Here is a 17,885-nt window from a genome sequence, read left to right on the forward strand (position 1 = left end):
CGAGAAGATTACCCCTTTATAGGGATCTAACTGCCCGCTCTGGGCTGTACAAGCTCCCCAAAGACAGAGATGATACTCCAGACAGCTCCGTATCCCTGTGGGATCCAGCCTCGGGTCTGTTTTGGCATGCATCCAGAGCAAACCTTGGCAAATCGTAACTGAAAGCACTAAGAATATTTACGTGCAACGTCTTACCTCATTCACACAATGAACGAGTGAGACTCACAATGAACTAGTGAGACAGGGAGGATATCCCTACTTCACCACGACGACTTGGGTTAAAAAGTTCAGGGTCATCTGGCTCCCCATTGGAGGAGCTCCATACTAGACTTTGTCAGGCCTCAAAGTGTCTGAAGCACACCAGGTGAGCGGCCTTCCTGGCCTCTCCATAAACCAGACTTTAAAAAAGATTCAATTCATGGGTTTTTTTTTTGGGGGGTGGGGGGAACCAGGGATCGAACCCAGGGGCACCTAACCACCAACCCACAACCCCAGACCTTTTCATGCTTCATTTTTTTTAAAGAGAGAGAGAGAGAGAGAATTTTTAATATTTATTTTTTTAGTTTTCGGTGGACACAACATCTTTGTATGTGGTACTGAGGATCAAACCCGGGCCGCACACATGCCAGGCAAGCGCACTACCACTTGAGCCACATCCCCAGCCCCCTTTTCATACTTTATTTAGAGACAGGGTCTCGCTGAATCGCTTAGGGCTCGCTAAGTTCCTGAGGTTGGCTTTGAACTCATGACCCTCCTGCATCAGCCTCCTGAGCTGCTTCTTCATGGTAAATCTTGAGTCTGCTCAACAGAATGTTCTTTTTCTGTCTCTGCTGTCACACGAGCAGTAGATCTGCCCCTGAGCTACAGACAGTTTGCAGATGGCAATGAAATGAGGGACATCAAGGGCCTCCAAAACTCTGCAAAACTGGCTTATGGAAAAGTGTCTGCTCAAAAGCATAATTCACAACAGCTAAACTGTGGAAGCAACCTAGATGCCCTTCAGTAGATGAATGGATAAAGAAAATGTGGTGTATATACCCAGTGGAATATTACTCAGCAATAAAAGAGAATAAAATCATAGCATTTGCAGATAAATGGATGGAGTTGGAGAATATAAGGCTAAGTGAAGTCAGCCAATCCCCAAAAACCAAACGCTGAATGTTTTCTCTGATATAAGGAGGCTGATTCATAATAGGGTTGGTGCAGGGGTTGGGGGGGAGGACTAGTGGTGGAGGAGCATGGGAGGATTAGAAGAACTCTAGACAGGGCAAAGGGGTGGGAGGGGAAGGAAGGGGGCATGGGGGCAAAAAAGACGGTGGAATGTGATAGACATCATTACCCTAAGTACATGTATGAAAACATGAATGGTGTGACTCTACTTTGTGAAAACCAGAGATATGAAAAATTGTGTTCTGTATGTGTACTACGAATTGTAATGCATTCTGCCGTCATATATAACAAATTAGAATTTTTTTAAAAATGAAAGAAAAAAAGGAGAATGTGAAAGCCTGGCCACCTTTTCAGAATAGTAAAAGGGGGGAAATAAAATGGAATTAACATGTTAATGACTTAATAAATTAACCTGCTGTATAGTTCAAGTTCTTTTTTGTAGTAGTTTACCTACTACCAAAAAAAAAGTATCTGCTCAAAATCTAAAAACTCCTCTGATCTCATTTGTGGGCATTAACATTACCTCCTTTCAGGGTGGAGGCAAGGCAAGGGGGCTAGAGAAGAGAGAGATGATTTGCCCACAACCACATGGCAACTCAGTGACTCAAATCCAGCCCCTGCGGATGCCTTGCCCAGGGCTATCTCTCCACCACAACTCGTTGCCCATGTTTCCTCTTTTTACTATCAGAATTTTCCCCTCTTTTCTTCCAAAAACCTGCATCACCTAACGTATCAACAATTTTACAGGGGGAAAAGAATCTAATCCAAAGCACATCAAATAAGCCCGGTGCTTTTCCAGATTCTCATCGATGTGCGTGCACAGCAAAGGTAAGCTGTCCACAGTGAGCCACTCCACGGTCCTCTCGCTCCACATGAAATTATTCCGTCTACCTTGTCAACTGGGAAGGTGGCCTCTGTGCTGTCACTGCCTTTACCTAACATTCCCTAATTACCTACACTGAGGTTACTTCCTGTTTTGTTTTGTTCCATTTTTGAAAGTTGGAGTTCTTCCTCTTTGGGATTATTTTTGTGGGACTTATTCCCAAAAGTAAAAATGCTGGTGAGGGAGAATAAACAGTTTGGTTATTCTTGTGGTCCAAGACATACATTATCTCACTTAAATCAGAAAAAAAAAAAAAAGATCCTTCACCCCTCAGTAGCTAGTAGTACCCTATTTTCTTTCCCACAGGCCTCAGCAGCAGTTTTCACACATTTGACCCACTTGTGGCCAATATTACTGAAGTGCTACCTCGGAGCCATTTTAACGTACATATCTTTTGTATTTAGGAAGCCAGACCCTTTCCCACATGTCTGTATATTATCTGGGCTTCCTATGAAATTATCTATTCTCATGCTACAACTCTTCACCAATACATTTGAATGTTTCGCTTCAAGGCAAATACTGTGCACGATTCTGACGTGTCCTTATCCATCCGTTTATCACAACTGTTTCCCTCTTCATTCACCTTCCCCTTTAACATGACTTCATTACTTTTGTCTTACGGGTTTTATTCCTTTACAGTAGAACACCTCCCACTCCATTAGTGATCATTTTTTTTTCTAAAATGTTCAAACACATTTGCTCTCCACAGCAAGGATAAATGTTCCATCTGCCTTCTGAGCTTCAAGAGTTCTTGAGACTAACTTTTTAATACATCTAGAACTTAACATACAGTGTGAGACATAAATCTGAGATCATTTTCTCCACATTGTCACCTAGTTTTCCCCAAGAGCCATTTACTTTAAAATTATTTCTTTCCCTATTGTCTGTCTCCAAATTTATCCTCTAAAGTATCTTCCATTTACTTAGATCTATTTTATTATACAATCTCCCACTTTCCTGCTTTATCTTAATGCTGCACAGTTTTAATAACTTCTACTGACCTGCCTGCTTGGCTTAGAAGAACCCTATTGCTGAAAGATTTTTCAAAACATCCCCTGGTAGGCTTGCCCACCAATTTTTCCTGATTTGTGTTATTAGTACGGTTTTTCAGGCTTTATAAAGTATTTCATTGAAATTTTCCCTGCCAGGGCATGAAATCAAGACATAAACTTTGTAGTATTGACTCCTTAACACTTTAACTTCTGTTCAGAAACAGCCACGTAGGATTTTGTAATTTTCTTTGAATAGAAATTGTGTCATCTGCAAACAGCGATATTTTTATCTCTTCCTTCCCTATACCAATCCCTTCAGTTTCTTTTGTTCCTACATTGTTATGACAGCATCTGTTAAACTTTGTTAAATAAGAGTCGAGATAAGGAGCATTTGGATTTAGTTCCTGTTTTTCAGGGCACGCTTCTAATATTTCTCCACTTTGTATCTGCAGCCCCTCTCTATTACATTTAACAGTAAATCCCTGGACACACCTATTTTTAGTTGTATGATGTCTTATAATATATAATTATTTCCAATATTTTTATGCATCTGAGATCAAATTTATTTATTCATCAAAAGTTGTTGAGTGCCAGCTATAATCCTGGCACTGTGCTAAATACTGGCTGTTCCTATTTTTACAGCTTCTTTTTGGTGATATTAAGTCTCTTCATGTTGAACCAGACTTACATTCCTGGGATGAGCCTTGTTTGGTAACTTCTCAACTCATTTGTTTAAGAGCTTCTTAGGTGACTTTAAAATTCATTTGGAAAAAGTAATATACCAGAATATTGAGATCAACCTTTAAGACTGTCCAAATGTCACCTTCTCTGGGAAGCCTTCCTAACCCTCACCTTCCTAGAGCAAAGTTCAGGGTTCCTTCCTGTGGGCTGCCATGGGCCCCCTCCATTCATCACATTACTCAAGGGGACTATACAACAATCAAGTGGTCACATGCCTCACGTGCCTGATCCCCTCAGGACTCCAATGCTACTGTCCTCTAGCACCATGGCTAGAGGATAGTAGATGCTCAATGGCTCTTTCCCAAAGAAGTTAGGTCATTCACCTATTTATTTATTTCATTGATCATCTGTGCAGCCCATGTTTTTACATGAAATTGATCTGTGATTTCCTCCAAGGCAAGCAGGACATGAACAAGCCAGGCCAGTTCCAAGCACATCCACAGAAGCTGTGGTGAAGTGGGCCGGCCTCCTGTCTGGCCATCTGCAGCTAGAGGTTGGGCTCACAGAGACCTCAGGGAAGAGGACAATTTAGGATTAAGTTGTGAATAGTTCCAACTAGTGGCCAAAACCCTGTGATGGGGAAGGCCAGAAGGATAACTCTCAGTTACACAGGCCTAAGACCACATATGGAAGGTTACCACAGACCCTCCTGGCTTGACAAGACATGACCAATCCCTGGGAGTAGGACTTGTAAAGCTGTCTCCTAGACCCAAAGGGGTCCATGAGCCACCAACTATCTTTCCAATCACCCCCTAAAGCATATTCTATTGTTCCCTTCACATGTGTAAAGAAACTGAGGCCCACTAGGGTTATATACCCAGAGTTGTGTGGCCAGTAGTGCATAAGCTGGGGTCCAACCTGATGTCCTCTCACCACACCATGCTATCCCTGACTGACAGAGCAACAGGGTAGAGAGCCTTGGTCCCAAGACAGGGCCTGGAGACTAAGCACATCAGCAGAAGAGGAACCAACGCAGAAGCCTCACAGGAGAACTGAGACTTAGAAAAGGAAACAGGACCCAGGAAAAAAGCAGGAGGCCCTGCCCTGTCAAAGCCAGAATGGTGTCTGAGCCCGAATCCTGGCTGGAAAGGGATATGAGCCTCCACATCCTCAGGACAGACATGACTATAGAGCTGAGGGCAGGACAGAGTTGAAGGAAGTACCCCATGTAGCTGCTCTCATCAGAGATGCTGCAGGCTGGGTCTGGGTGGGCGGGCATCTCTCAGACTGGCAGACTCCTAAGGGGAACCAATATCTAGGCAGGCTTCCCACGGCCACAGCCACCACCACAGCCACCTGTGCTCAGACTGGAAGGGAGGCCCCGGCACATGGAGGATCTTGGCACTGGGTTGCCTTGTCTGTAAGTGAACAGGGCTGGAGCAGATGGCTTCTGCAGGCACCATGGGTTCCGCTCCTCAGTTTGGGATTCTGTGCCTTGACAGCACCCTTAAGTCAGGGGTGCTGTGGTCTACAAAGAGGCTTCAGGAGGCTTGAAGTACACCCAGGCCAAAGAAAAACTGGAGGTTTCATTGTGCACAAATGGGGGTGAGGATGTGCATCTGAACAGAAAGTCCGTGGCTTCTATCAGACTCCCAAAGGGGTCCAGGAGCCACCAAAAAGGCTAAGAGCAACTCATTCAAAGGGACCTAAACGTCCAGTGAACCCAGCCAAGGCTGCACAGTGGTGCTGGGTCGAGGCAGTGGCTCAACCAACCAAATCTGTCTGAAGAAATTCTGTAGCCACAGATGTTCTTCTACCCTCTTGGGCCTTCTGGAAAGTGTGTGGTCACCAATGAAGCCAAAACAAGTAATTAAATGAGACAGGGTACCCCATCTTTGCTACTTCAAAGGAAAATAGTATGTCTTTTATTCCAATAGTTAGAAGCATGATCTTTATTACAGGTGACAGGTTCATTAGACACTGGACACTTAGGTACTCAAGAGTTGAGAGAGTTCAAAGCCAGCCTCAGCAATTTAGCAAAGCCCTAAGAAACTCAGTGAGACTTTGTCTCTAAATAAAATATTAAAAAGGGCTGGTGTTGTGTCTCAGTGGTTAAGCACCCCTAGGTTCAATCCCCAGTATTAAAAAAAAAAAAAGAGCTGGAGGAGGAGCAGGTGATATTACCTCAACTTTCTTGCTCCTTAGAGGTTGGCTAGATACACAGAACCTGGGGACTCCCTCCCAGCCCCCTGGATTAGAATCTGTTTTTTTTGTTCTTGTTTTGTTTTGTTGGTACCACGGGCACTTAACCACTGAGCCACATATATCCACATACCTAGTCCTTTTTATGTTTTTTTGAGAGCCAGGGTCTCACTAAGTTGCTTAAGGCCTTGCTAAATTGGTGAGGCTGGCTTTGAACTCAAGATCCTCCTGAGTCAGCCTTCCCAGGTGATGGGATTACAGGTGTGTGCCACCACACCAGGCTAGAATCTGCACTTTAACAAGATCTTCAGACCTTTGTGCTCCGTGTGTACTATATGTCAAAATGTATTCTACTGTAAAGCAAATAAATTAATTAAAAAAAAAAAAGTTCAGGTTTTCCACAGTGGGGAAAGTATATAACAAATACTTGAGATAATCAGCTTATAAAGAGAAAAGGCTTTTTTTTTTAATATTTATGTTTTTAGTTTTAGGTGGACACAATATCTTTATTTTAGTTTTACGTGATGCTGAGAATTGAACCCAGTGCCTCACGCATGCTAGGCGAGCGCGTTACCACTTGAGCCACATCCCAAGCCCCGAGAAAAGGCTTTACAAAAAAGGAAAGAAAAGAAAAAGAAAAAGATCTTCAGACCCAAGGAAATCTGAAAAGCAACACTGCAGTTGTGTTGATAGGAATTCATGCAAGAAAAAAATTAAGGTTAAAAGGAAAATTACAAGTGAAAATGGAACTAAAGAATATTAACAAATGTCAAGGAAGAGAAAGTTGAGTCTTTGGGAAGAGAAATCTAATAAATTTAATAAACCATGGGCCCAATTGATTTCGAAAGAATAAACTGGAAAAACATTTTTTTAAAAAATAAATAAATAAATGAAGTGAATTGAAAGAAAAAAAATAAACTAAAAAAGTTAGAAAAGGAACATAAAGTTCCAATAAAGAAGTCATTGAGGGGGGCTGGGGGTGTGGCTCAGCGGTAGAGCGCTTGGACAATACTCAAAAATTCGTAAGAGTCTCAAATTAAAGTGAAAGGAAACACATTAATTAAACTGAGCAACTATAGAAAATGAATCAAGATAAGCCAAAAACAACCAAGCAGAAAGCACCCGACAGCATCCTTGTAGAGTCTTTCAATAATGTGTGGACATCTTTTAACCACTGAACTATCCCAGTCAAACATTCACACTTTCTTTTATGCAAATTAAAGCAGGGACCATAAATAAGCCTAGGATTCTTTCAATACCACCCCAGTCACCAGACAGAATCTATATGATATGAAGCCAGTGTATGTCTTTTTATATGAACGCATGATTCCACCAAAAAAATGATACTGTCAAAAATATGATACCATTTTGGGTGTTATGGTTTGCAATATACAATGTACAATGGTGTCACATTGTACATATAACTCCACAACTCGATTTTTTTCACTCAACATTACCTTTCCAAGATCTATTTTTGTGCTTAAGTATCAACTGAAAATATCCCTTTTAATTTTCCTTCCAGTGTTTTTCTGACTTTTTGATTGAGTCTCATTGTAAGAGATACACTCTGTACTCATGCATATACAAAAGAAAAAGGAGAGCACCAATATTTACCCACACCATGTGCAAGTCACTCTGATTCCCTATTCTTTATTTCACACCATAGCATAATCCACTAAGTGAATTTATTGGCTCACTAATGATTGAACAGTCTAGGTTTTATTTTGCCTTTCTTCTATGGATAGACATTTGTATCATTATCTCCCGCTTTTTATTATTACAACGATGTCCTATGTACACCATGCACAGGGCAGAAACAGAAGAGTGGAACTGTTGGTAATTTAAATAAATATCACCAATTGCCTTCCAAAGCAATTGTATCCATTTGCGCTCATCAGCAATGTGTGAAAGTATTTTCTTTACACACTTACCAATTCAGTGTATTGTCATATGTTTTGATCTATTCTGATCTTATAGGTTATGAATGCCCTCCTATTATTACAGTTCTGAGTTGCATTTTTATCATAAGATAGTATGTGCATCTTTTCATGTATTTAAGTCATTCACACTTGCTCCTGTTCTTTGCTTAATTTTTAATTAAGTTAATGACCCTTTTTCTTTATTTCTAAGAGCTCTTTGTATGTGAAAAGAATTAGCTTCTTTCATCATTATGCATTGCAAATATTTTTTCTCAGATTATGATGCATCTTTTGATTTTTGTTTATAGTGTTTTTCTCAGGCAGTGGCTCTCATTTTCATGTTGTCAAATTTATCAGTCTTTTATTTTATGGCTTCTGGGATTTGTGACAAATTTAGAAAGGTCTCTAACTCCAAGACATTAGAAAAAGTCTCTTAGTGCTTTTTTACTCTTATTCTTTATTTAAATATTTGATGTATCTTTGATAGACTTATTTTGATCTAAGGCACAAATTAGGGATTTTGCTCTTTTCTTTTTTTCCCCAGATAGCTATCTAGTTGTAAAGACCCTATATTTCTCCAAGTTAGAAATACTATTTTTATCACAAATTTATATCAAAGTTCTCTATTCTGTTCCACTGCTTGTTCAGCCAATCAGTACCAAATAGTCTTAATTATGCTAGTTTTTAAATGTTTAATATCTGCTGGAGCTGTACCCTTCCCTTGTTTTTCATATTCTTCCTGCACACCAATTTTTCCATGTGAACTTGAAATCGGCTTTCCTACTCTCCAAATAATCCAACTGGTAATTTCATTGTGATCAAATTTTGAATGTATAGGAAAAGTGACATCTTTATAACACTGACTTGAGCCAAGGTGATATTTTCTTTCTAAGTCTTTTACATCCTTTTGCAGTATTGATGTTATTATAATTTTATGAACCTTATAACTAGGCATTTTATCTCTTTTGTCTTTTACCTAAGTGGGATTTTTTTTCTTCTATTAGGTTTTAAAGCTGGATATTTATGTGAGAAAATCACTGACTTCTGTGCATTAATAAGCATCCAACTACCTTACTGAATTCTTTTGTCTTTTAGTTTTGTCTCCTCCTTCTAGTTTTTATTTCTCTTATTTCTTTCTCCTATCTGATTATGTCAGTTTATCCCTCCCTCCAGACAAAGATTATATGATTATGGTCCTTATTTGTGATTTTAATGGACAAGGATTTAGTGCCCACCGTTTCAATACTGAGCAAAATTTGGCCACTGTCTTGACAAAAATGTACTTTCCCATGTTAAGGAGGTATCTGATTATTTCCATAGAAGTTTTTATTAGAAACAGATGTTTAATTTTTCATAAAGATTTTCAGCATCTTATTTTCTCCTTAAATCCTTTAATATGGCACATTTTTATTAATAGAAATCCTAAAATTAACATATCCTGCATTCCCATTCTGAAAATCATGTGACTGTGGAGTTCTTTTGAGGGGCTGCTGGAATCTATTTGCTGATTATGTTATTAGGACTTTGCATCTCCTCCAAACTGAGCTCACTTTGTGGGCTGGGGTGCTCGCACTGTTCTCTTGTCACACTAGCTTTATAAAAAAATAAATTTAAGTAACTGGGCATGGTAGCACCTGCCTGCAATCCCAGCTACTCAGGAGGTTGAGGCAGGAGGATGGCAAGTTTGAGGCCAGCCTGGGGAGAGCTGGTGGTATCGTGCTTACGTAGCCCTGGGTTCAATCCCAGTTCTGGAAAAAAAAAAAAGTTCTTTCTTTCTCTTTTTTAAGAGAATTTAATTTGCATTAGAATCACCTGCACCATCAATATTTGAAAAAAAGGTATCTGTGAAGCCATCTGGTCCTAGGACTATTTTAAGGAACAGTTCTTTGATAACTTTCTCAATGTCTTCTATGGTAATTGGTCTGTTTACATTGTATTCTATTCTGGTGTTTTTAAAAAAAATTTGTTAAAGAACACATACTTTCATATTACATAAACGATTTCTAAACATAGAAAAAGATCCTTCCAGCCTCACTATAAGAAGCAAATACAGTCACCACCCCAAACTTTACAAGGACAACGCCCTAGTCAAGGCCTCGTTCCTTGACGTTCGCATCCCTCCCTGTCATCCCCTCTTAAGGCCTCAACTTTTCTCACTACCAGATTCACTTAAAGAGAAGACAGGCAGGTTCGCAGCAAACCAGAAACACTCCAAAGCAATCTGGGGGCTGCCACTGCCCTCCACCTCCTTCCCATCGGAGAGGGACTGCTGGGATCAGCTCCCGATCAGCTCACATTCTCTACTACAGTCAAAAGCCCAATCCCTCCTGCCCCCTGCAGGAGGCCCTTCTGATTTTTTCCAGGCTTTTTTCCTAGCCCTTCCCCATGTCTGAAGCAGCCCACCCCACTCCTCTCCCTCCAAATTCTCTGCTCCTGATGCACAGGACCATGGAACCCACAGGTGTTTGTTCACCTAGCACCTGCCAGAGACAGAGGTACCTAGCATTACAAGGATCCTGCCCCCTAAATGTATGTCCACCTGTTAGACCTGTCCACAAGAACAAAAGCCCCCCAAAAACATCCCAGAAAGACCAGGTACTAACTAGCGAGCAGAGAATGTTGCATGAATGTACAGAAGAAAGCAATGGGGGAAGACACCTCAATCCAGGGGCCATCTGGGGTTGAAGGCTGGCATCTGCCTGTCCAGGGGGAAAGGGGAAGTGGGGGGAGGGGACAAATTAATGGAACTCATGGGCCCTGGAACCCCAGGGAGAGGTGTAGGCATGACACAGCAGGCATGGGCTCCTGCACAGGAAGAAAGTGGTGTTTTGGTCACACCCCCTACATTCTATGATGCCACACTAGCATTCAAAGAAATGACTAGCTGTGCCAAGAACTCGGGGAGCTGGGGGTGTGTAAACCACAACCCTAATCTAATGCCACAAGTAAAATGGAAACACACACACATACACACATTCACACATACACAATTCCAGGCTTTAATGACAGACCGGAGACTGGAATCATACTGTTATTTGCACTTCACAATATAAACCACATTGCCACAAATCTCCAACCTAGGGGGCATCGGCACTGGCCCAGCACTTCTCAAAATCCGTGTGCATCTGATCACCTGAAGGTCTTATCAAAAATGCAGATTCTGATTCCACAACGGTGAGTGGGACCCGACATTCAGCTTTTTTTTTTTTTTTGTACTGAGGTTTGAACCCAGGGCACTTTACCACTGAGTTATATGCCCAGTCTTTTCTTTTCTTTTTTAAATTTTTGAGACACAGTCTTGCTACATTGCTCAGGCCAGCCTCACACTTGTGATCCTCCTGCCTCTGCCTCCCAAATTATTGGGATTACAAGCCAATGCCACAGTACCCAGCTTCTGCATTTATTTCTGAACAGTTCCTAAGGTGGCGGTTGCTGCTGCAGGTCGAGGAATGAAGCCCTTGGTAGCCAAGGACTAAATGATTCCAAGGCTCTTGAGGGCTCACAGACAGCAAGATTGAGGGCATTAGCCACAGGAAGAAAGAAAACTGGGGGCTGCCTAGGGTCCTCAGCAGAGCTCTCATACAAATCAACTCATTGGCTATTCATGGTGCTGGGTCAGTAGCAGGCAGGGCTGTCTTAAAGCTATTAGTAAATGGGCCCCGCCCCCTGCATTTCACAACTACCATCTAATTACTTTCACATAACCTCTCACAGAAGCCCTAAGCCAGGTCTTTGAAGTGTTGATGCCACTAATCAAGTCATACAGGCTTAAAGTGTCATATTATTAGCCTTGATAACAGAACATAAGACAAACCTCCAACAACATCCATCTGCCTTCCTCCCAGCTAAGGTCCTCAGTCAAGCCCACATTTGTTACATCCCAGGTCAAGAAAAACTGCGCTTCATCAGTGAGAATCCCACACTTGGGAAGAGCTACTCCAGAGAAATTTATCAGCTCTTTTAATGAACCATCCAAGATGATTCTGGAAACTGATAATGACATGATAAGATTCCAGCAGCTTTTTTCCTGTCTCTATCTCCTTAGTTATTTGGAAACTGGAAGAGGCTTCTCCTTCTCCCCAAGCCTTCAGTAGAGAGTCTCTCCCCTCAGGTCACTTGCTTAAGGCACAGAGTGACCCACTTCAAAGCAACCATGATTAATTCCAAAATGAGATGGCCTGTGTTTTGAGCTTATGCGTGTGTCCTATGGTGATGAGACAAGGGGTAGGTCAACAAAACAATCACAAAACATGTTCAAAGGCAGACCCAAGCGCCAACTCCACATGACCCACAGAACTAAACCACACATGCCAACAAATCAATAATGCATAGCTAATGTTTGCAGCACCCCAGCACACTTCTACATGCTTTAGGGTTTCGAAAGACCTATTTCTGAACTGGTGGAAGAGAAGATATATCCCTCATGCTCTTGCAGTAATCAGACTTTGGTTTGCTAATGGCTCGCACCCACCAATCTGGAGAATTTCCTATACCAGTGGCCAAAAGCTTTACAGAACATAACTAGTGACAACTGGTTGGTGGAGAATAAGCCATTAATTTGGATGGACACCAGGTGGAGGACATGCTATGCTGGGGGTAAGCACTCTTGTAGCTGTGGACTAAGTAATACATGAGGAACAAAAACAATCCATCCTCCAAACACCATGGGTAAGTTATACACCCAAAATTTCACGGCAGGTTTTAAAGCTGAGACCGGAACTCAGGTCCCCCACCATCCAGTATAGGTTCTTTCAAATAAACCTCACTCCTTTCACATCACTTTGGACCTCCTCTTTGAAATTAGAATTAGAAAGTGCCACTTCTTTGCTCTTTATTGCATCACAATCTCCACCTAGCTGCAGCACCCTTTTTCTTTTGGGGAAGCAACACAGTTTAACCCACCTGAGAGCAGGTCCTACTTCTGCTCTCTGTGAGATGAGTCAAGAGCAAAGCAGAGTCATCTCCCTCTTCAGGACTCTAGCCTAAAATGAAGTGGTTAGTGGGGATGATTTCTAAGATCTTTCCACCTTTAAATAGAATCAATGGAGAGAAAAGAGGCTCCCCCAAGCCATGGCCCCTCTCTCATCCTGCTCTGTGCAGGGAGGATGGGCTGGTCCAGGAAACTGATAAGAGACTGCAGTCCACGAAGAACCTACCCACCAATCACATCCCGTGGTCTGCACTGAGCTTCCCCAGCCCACACAAGAGGAGGAAGAGCCAGCTTCCAGCTGTCTCTCGAAAACTTGCCAGGAAGAATTCTTGATTAAAGTTTTTTGTTACATTGCAGAATTATTTTATTTTCAATGACTTTTTAAAATTACATAAATTATAAAATGAACTCATGTTCACTACAGATAATTAAAAACGCTTCCTTTTTAATAACTTTCTTAAATCATAAAAATGTACTTTTGTTACAGAGAAATCAGGAAACTCATTAAAAGAAAATCCCACTTGTAAATAAATCTAAATCTATTTATTAATTAAATCACATTCCAATCAAGAATCAAAGTAACTCCAAGATTGGAACTGACCTTCCAGTGACTGCACCAGTTGAGCTCTAGGCTATGCCACTAACGTCAGGGGAGAACAGTGTGATCCAATCCAGCCTCCCACTAGGGCAGAAGCAGAGAGGAGACAGTCAGGAGCCCTGTCCCTATTGTCCCCATTAGGTGGCCACCCAGCTTTCACTCCACTCCAATACTTCCCACTTTACCAGCCCTTTTCCAAACAGTCTGGACCTCAGGGGGATGGCTCCATCAATGGTTCTTCCTACAGTAGAGGGGAGTCTTAATGTGAACACTTTTCTTAGTCTGACTTATGTTCAGTTTCAGGCTCAGCCTCTTATATGGCCCCGGGCCCCGGGAAAGTCACTTAGCCTCTTTGAACATAAACCCCTCTCATCTCCAAGATGCTTCATCCGGTTATCATGTGATTTAAAAGAGCAAATATATCTAGAGTGCTTAGCAAAGTGCCAAGCACAGTGTTAAGTGTTCAAAAAACAGTAAGTATTGCTATTAATGGTGGCTTGTAATGACAGCTTTCAAACTTTCTCACCTTTATCCCACCAAGAAATTATCCTTTACATCACAACCCAGTACATATATATATATGTATATGTATCCATATATACCTATAAATACATTAAACTGAACAAATATTTCCAAGAAACAATGCTGATCCACTCAATTTGTCCCCATTCTACTCCTTCCTTTCTATTCTATTTCATTTTTTTAAATTGCCTATCTTGATCATTAGATGGATTATACAACCTACTAATGGATTGCAGATTGCGGTTTGGAAAACACTGACTTATATTAAGACTGAATTATTATCTCCTTCTATAGCTTCCACCTCTCAATTCTAGCCTTACTTTCTGGAACAACACCAAAAATATCTCCACTCCATCTTCCATGTTAGACTTTAGCATTTGAAGCATTCCTGTTCTCTCAAGCAGTTGCTGCATGTAACCTGGCTTCCCAAAACCCTTCTGTCCCTTCATCCCTCTCTTCTGGATTCCTTTCTTCCTCCTTACACTTTGACCCCCCCCCCAATCGCTGACACCCAGGAGGGACACACTCATTGGGCAGCTGACTGTGCATTTCGTGGCTCCTATGCAGCCCCAGGTCAAGCAGCCTGACCTGAGTTATTTTTTGAAACTTCACATTGGATGCTTTATCTGTCCCCAGACAAACTCACTTGATTTCTTCCAGTCCATCCCTAACTCCTCTCTGAAAACTAAAACTTTCATTACAAAGGTCTGCTTCCTTCTCTGTCCTTGCACATATAGGACGTCCCAAGACATCAAATTAAGAAGAGCGAAAGTGAGGAAGAGTTTCGCTATGCAAATGTGAGCCAAAATCTACAACCAGAAAGTGTCCCCTTCTTACTCATCTCTGAACAAGCTCTGTCTGCCAACTCTGGGACCACACCAAGTAGGCCTCCTTGCCCAGTTGCATCTGTGTCCCTCCGTGGTAAAAGCAGTCCTGCAACAAGGAATCTCACACCTGGCTGCAAACACAGCTGTCAGAGCTGAGATCTCCCAGCACCACCTTGCATGGGCAGGAAATGATAGATATCAAATACTGCCACAGTTTCCCATATCCTATCTGCGTTTGTGGTCATCAAAAAATGCACTTGTGGTAATCAAAAAAATAAATGCACACACACACACTAGTGTCATTACTCTGATGGGTTACACTTTGTAATTTGGGTTAAAAAAAAGTTTCCAAAGTAATTATATATATATATATATATANGCCAGGTAGGATGGATATGATGAGGTAGAAGCTCTGCAGCTGGACTGAAGAGAGGGCAGGGCCCCATGAGGACAGTGCCAAAGTTCAGCCTTGGAACAGAGCAGTTAGTGGTATCTCCCTAATAGCAATAATAATAAAATAACAACCACTGTAGTGGATTGCAAGTCAAACCTGGGCCACTTACTTCACCCTGACTAATCACAACTATCATTACATAGCATGCCCTTGATTACTGGATTATTCACCCAATTCTCACAACATCTCTATGAAATGGATACAACAACCTCATTTTGCAGGCAAGAACACTGAGGCTAAGAGAGGCTAAGAAAAATGCCAGTCCAGAGCACAGAAGAAGCAAGCTCAAAGTCAGAGTCAAATCAAAGTCAGTCTGGCTCCAGGGTCCATGCCCTTCCCACACACCCGACTACACCCACCAGGAGCATCTTATCTCCCTGCCCCAGGCTGCCTTCTCCCACACAGCTCCTCAGACTCCAAACTTCTCCACCACCCACAAAAGCTCTCAGCCCCTACACTGGGGAAGCACTGCTCTCTGTCCCTGATGCTGGCACTGACAACACACTTACCTGGAAGATCCCTGGTGTCACTCAGCAGGTTGGCAAGGGGACATCACCCACGCCCAGCTCTCCTAGAGGCTCCCAAGTCAGTCATTTGCATCTGGAGGGTTCTGCAGAAACCAGTAGCTCTCCCACTGGCTTCTTAGAACTAGAAACAAACACTAATAAATGCTCCCTGCCACCTGAGGCACAAGACTGGCTCACCTTGACTCACCAAGAAATACTATGTAGCCATGAAAATTATACAATGAAGACCAATGCCTGTGAAAGTGTGTGAAATAGGAAAAAATAAACTTAAAAATAATACCTACAGGCCAAAGATAAGCACACACTGTACCTAAACACTACCCCAAGTGCCAATAGGTAATATAAATAGAGCTGTTTTCAGCAGAATCTTTCTTTCAAAATGTTACTTAGGCTCCAATGACCCCCAAAAGCTACTGGTCAACTGTTCATAGTAAGTATGGGGAACTGGGGGTGTTGCTCATTGGAGACAGTGTGTGTTTAGCAGATGTGAGACCCTGGATTCAAACCCCAACACTGACAAAACTGTGATTTCAAAGCAATGCAACTAATAGTAGCAAAGGATTATTCTCAGCAAGAATGAAAACTCCACAAAGATCATGACCATCTCTTTTCACAGCTGTATCTCTAATGGAGGGTTCAAGGAGTCGACCTGAGATAGACAACTATGGCCTGCCTGCAAAAAAAAAAAAAAAAAGTTGGATGGAGCCAGGTGCATAATCCCAGTGGCTTGAGAGGCTGAGGCAGGAGGATCACAAGTTCAAAGCCAGCCTCAGCGACTTAGCAAGGCCCTAAAAGCAATTTAGTGAGACCNAAAATATATATATATATATATATATATATATATATATATATATATATATATACTCTGCCTTCAAAACCAGAGTGGAATTTACTGGCTGCCACCTGTATACCAGCACTGGGGTCCTCATCACAAATTCATTCAAAAAAGATTATCCCACAGACAGAACCTTACCTACCATTCAACACTTAGGACTCCACTATACTTAATATTCATCCACTTTTGAATTTGGGTTGACTTTAAAATTTAATTTTAATGTTTTGTATTGGAAGGGAGGGTACCCGAGATTGAACTCAGGGGCACTCAACCACTGAGCCACATCCCCAACCTTTTTTTGTATTTTATTTAGAGACAGGGTCTCATTGAGTTGCTTAGCACCTCACTGTTGCTGAGGCTGGCTTTAAACTCACAATCCTCCTGCCTCAGACTCCTGAGCTGCTGGGATTACAGTCATGCACCACCATGCCCGGCCGACTTTAAAACTGAATAAAAAGGTAACATGCTGTATGAAGTATTCAGGATCTTGCCTTCTCAGCTTTGACATTAGATCACTAAGATGTACTCCTACCCTCGCACACAGATGTCCACACATGCTGCTGCTGGACAAGAATCTATCATGTGACCACAAGGTGTTTACCCATTCTCCACCTGATGGGCATCTGGTTCATAACAACAGGGCACTGCTATTGTGCTACTAGAAACATTCTTGGTATACATCTCCTGGTCCCATACGAACAGGTTTCTCATGATCATTACACACCTAGGAGGAGAAATGCTAGGTCATACAATATGTGAGCATACAACTTCACAAGATAATGCCAAACAGTTTCCCCAAGCTGGATGTCACTCAGCAGGTTGGCAAGGGGACATTAGTATCAATGTACACCCTACTGGTGGCCCATGAGAGACCTTCCTGACCTATATCCTCTCCAACGCTTGCTATTGCAGTTTCTTTTATCTTTTTCTTTTTTTTTTTGGTACCAAGGATTGAACTTAGGGGCACTTAACCACTGAGCCACATCCCCAGCCCTATTTTGTATTTCATTTAAGAGACAGTCTCTCACTGAGTTGCTTAGCACCTCACTTTTGCTGAGGCTGGCTTTGAACTCATGATCCTCCTGCCTCAGCCTCCTGAGCTGCTGGGACTGCAGGGGGGCACCACTGTGCCCAGCTCGCAGAATTTCTTAATGTTTTCTCATCATATAGGATGAAAGAGAATCCCATTGCGATTTGTAGTCCCTGGTTACTAGTGAAACCGTCTAGTGATAAAAAGAAACTTTCTCTCCCAACCCAACTCCTTATACTTTTCTTTCGCTGTAGGACTATGTGAGTCACGCCTCTGCTTTCTGCCTCCTCCACCACTGGCACAGGGCGGGCCTGG

Source organism: Marmota marmota, unplaced genomic scaffold (assembly GCF_001458135.2).
Source record: "Marmota marmota marmota unplaced genomic scaffold, marMar, whole genome shotgun sequence".
Lineage (NCBI taxonomy): Eukaryota > Metazoa > Chordata > Mammalia > Rodentia > Sciuridae > Marmota > Marmota marmota.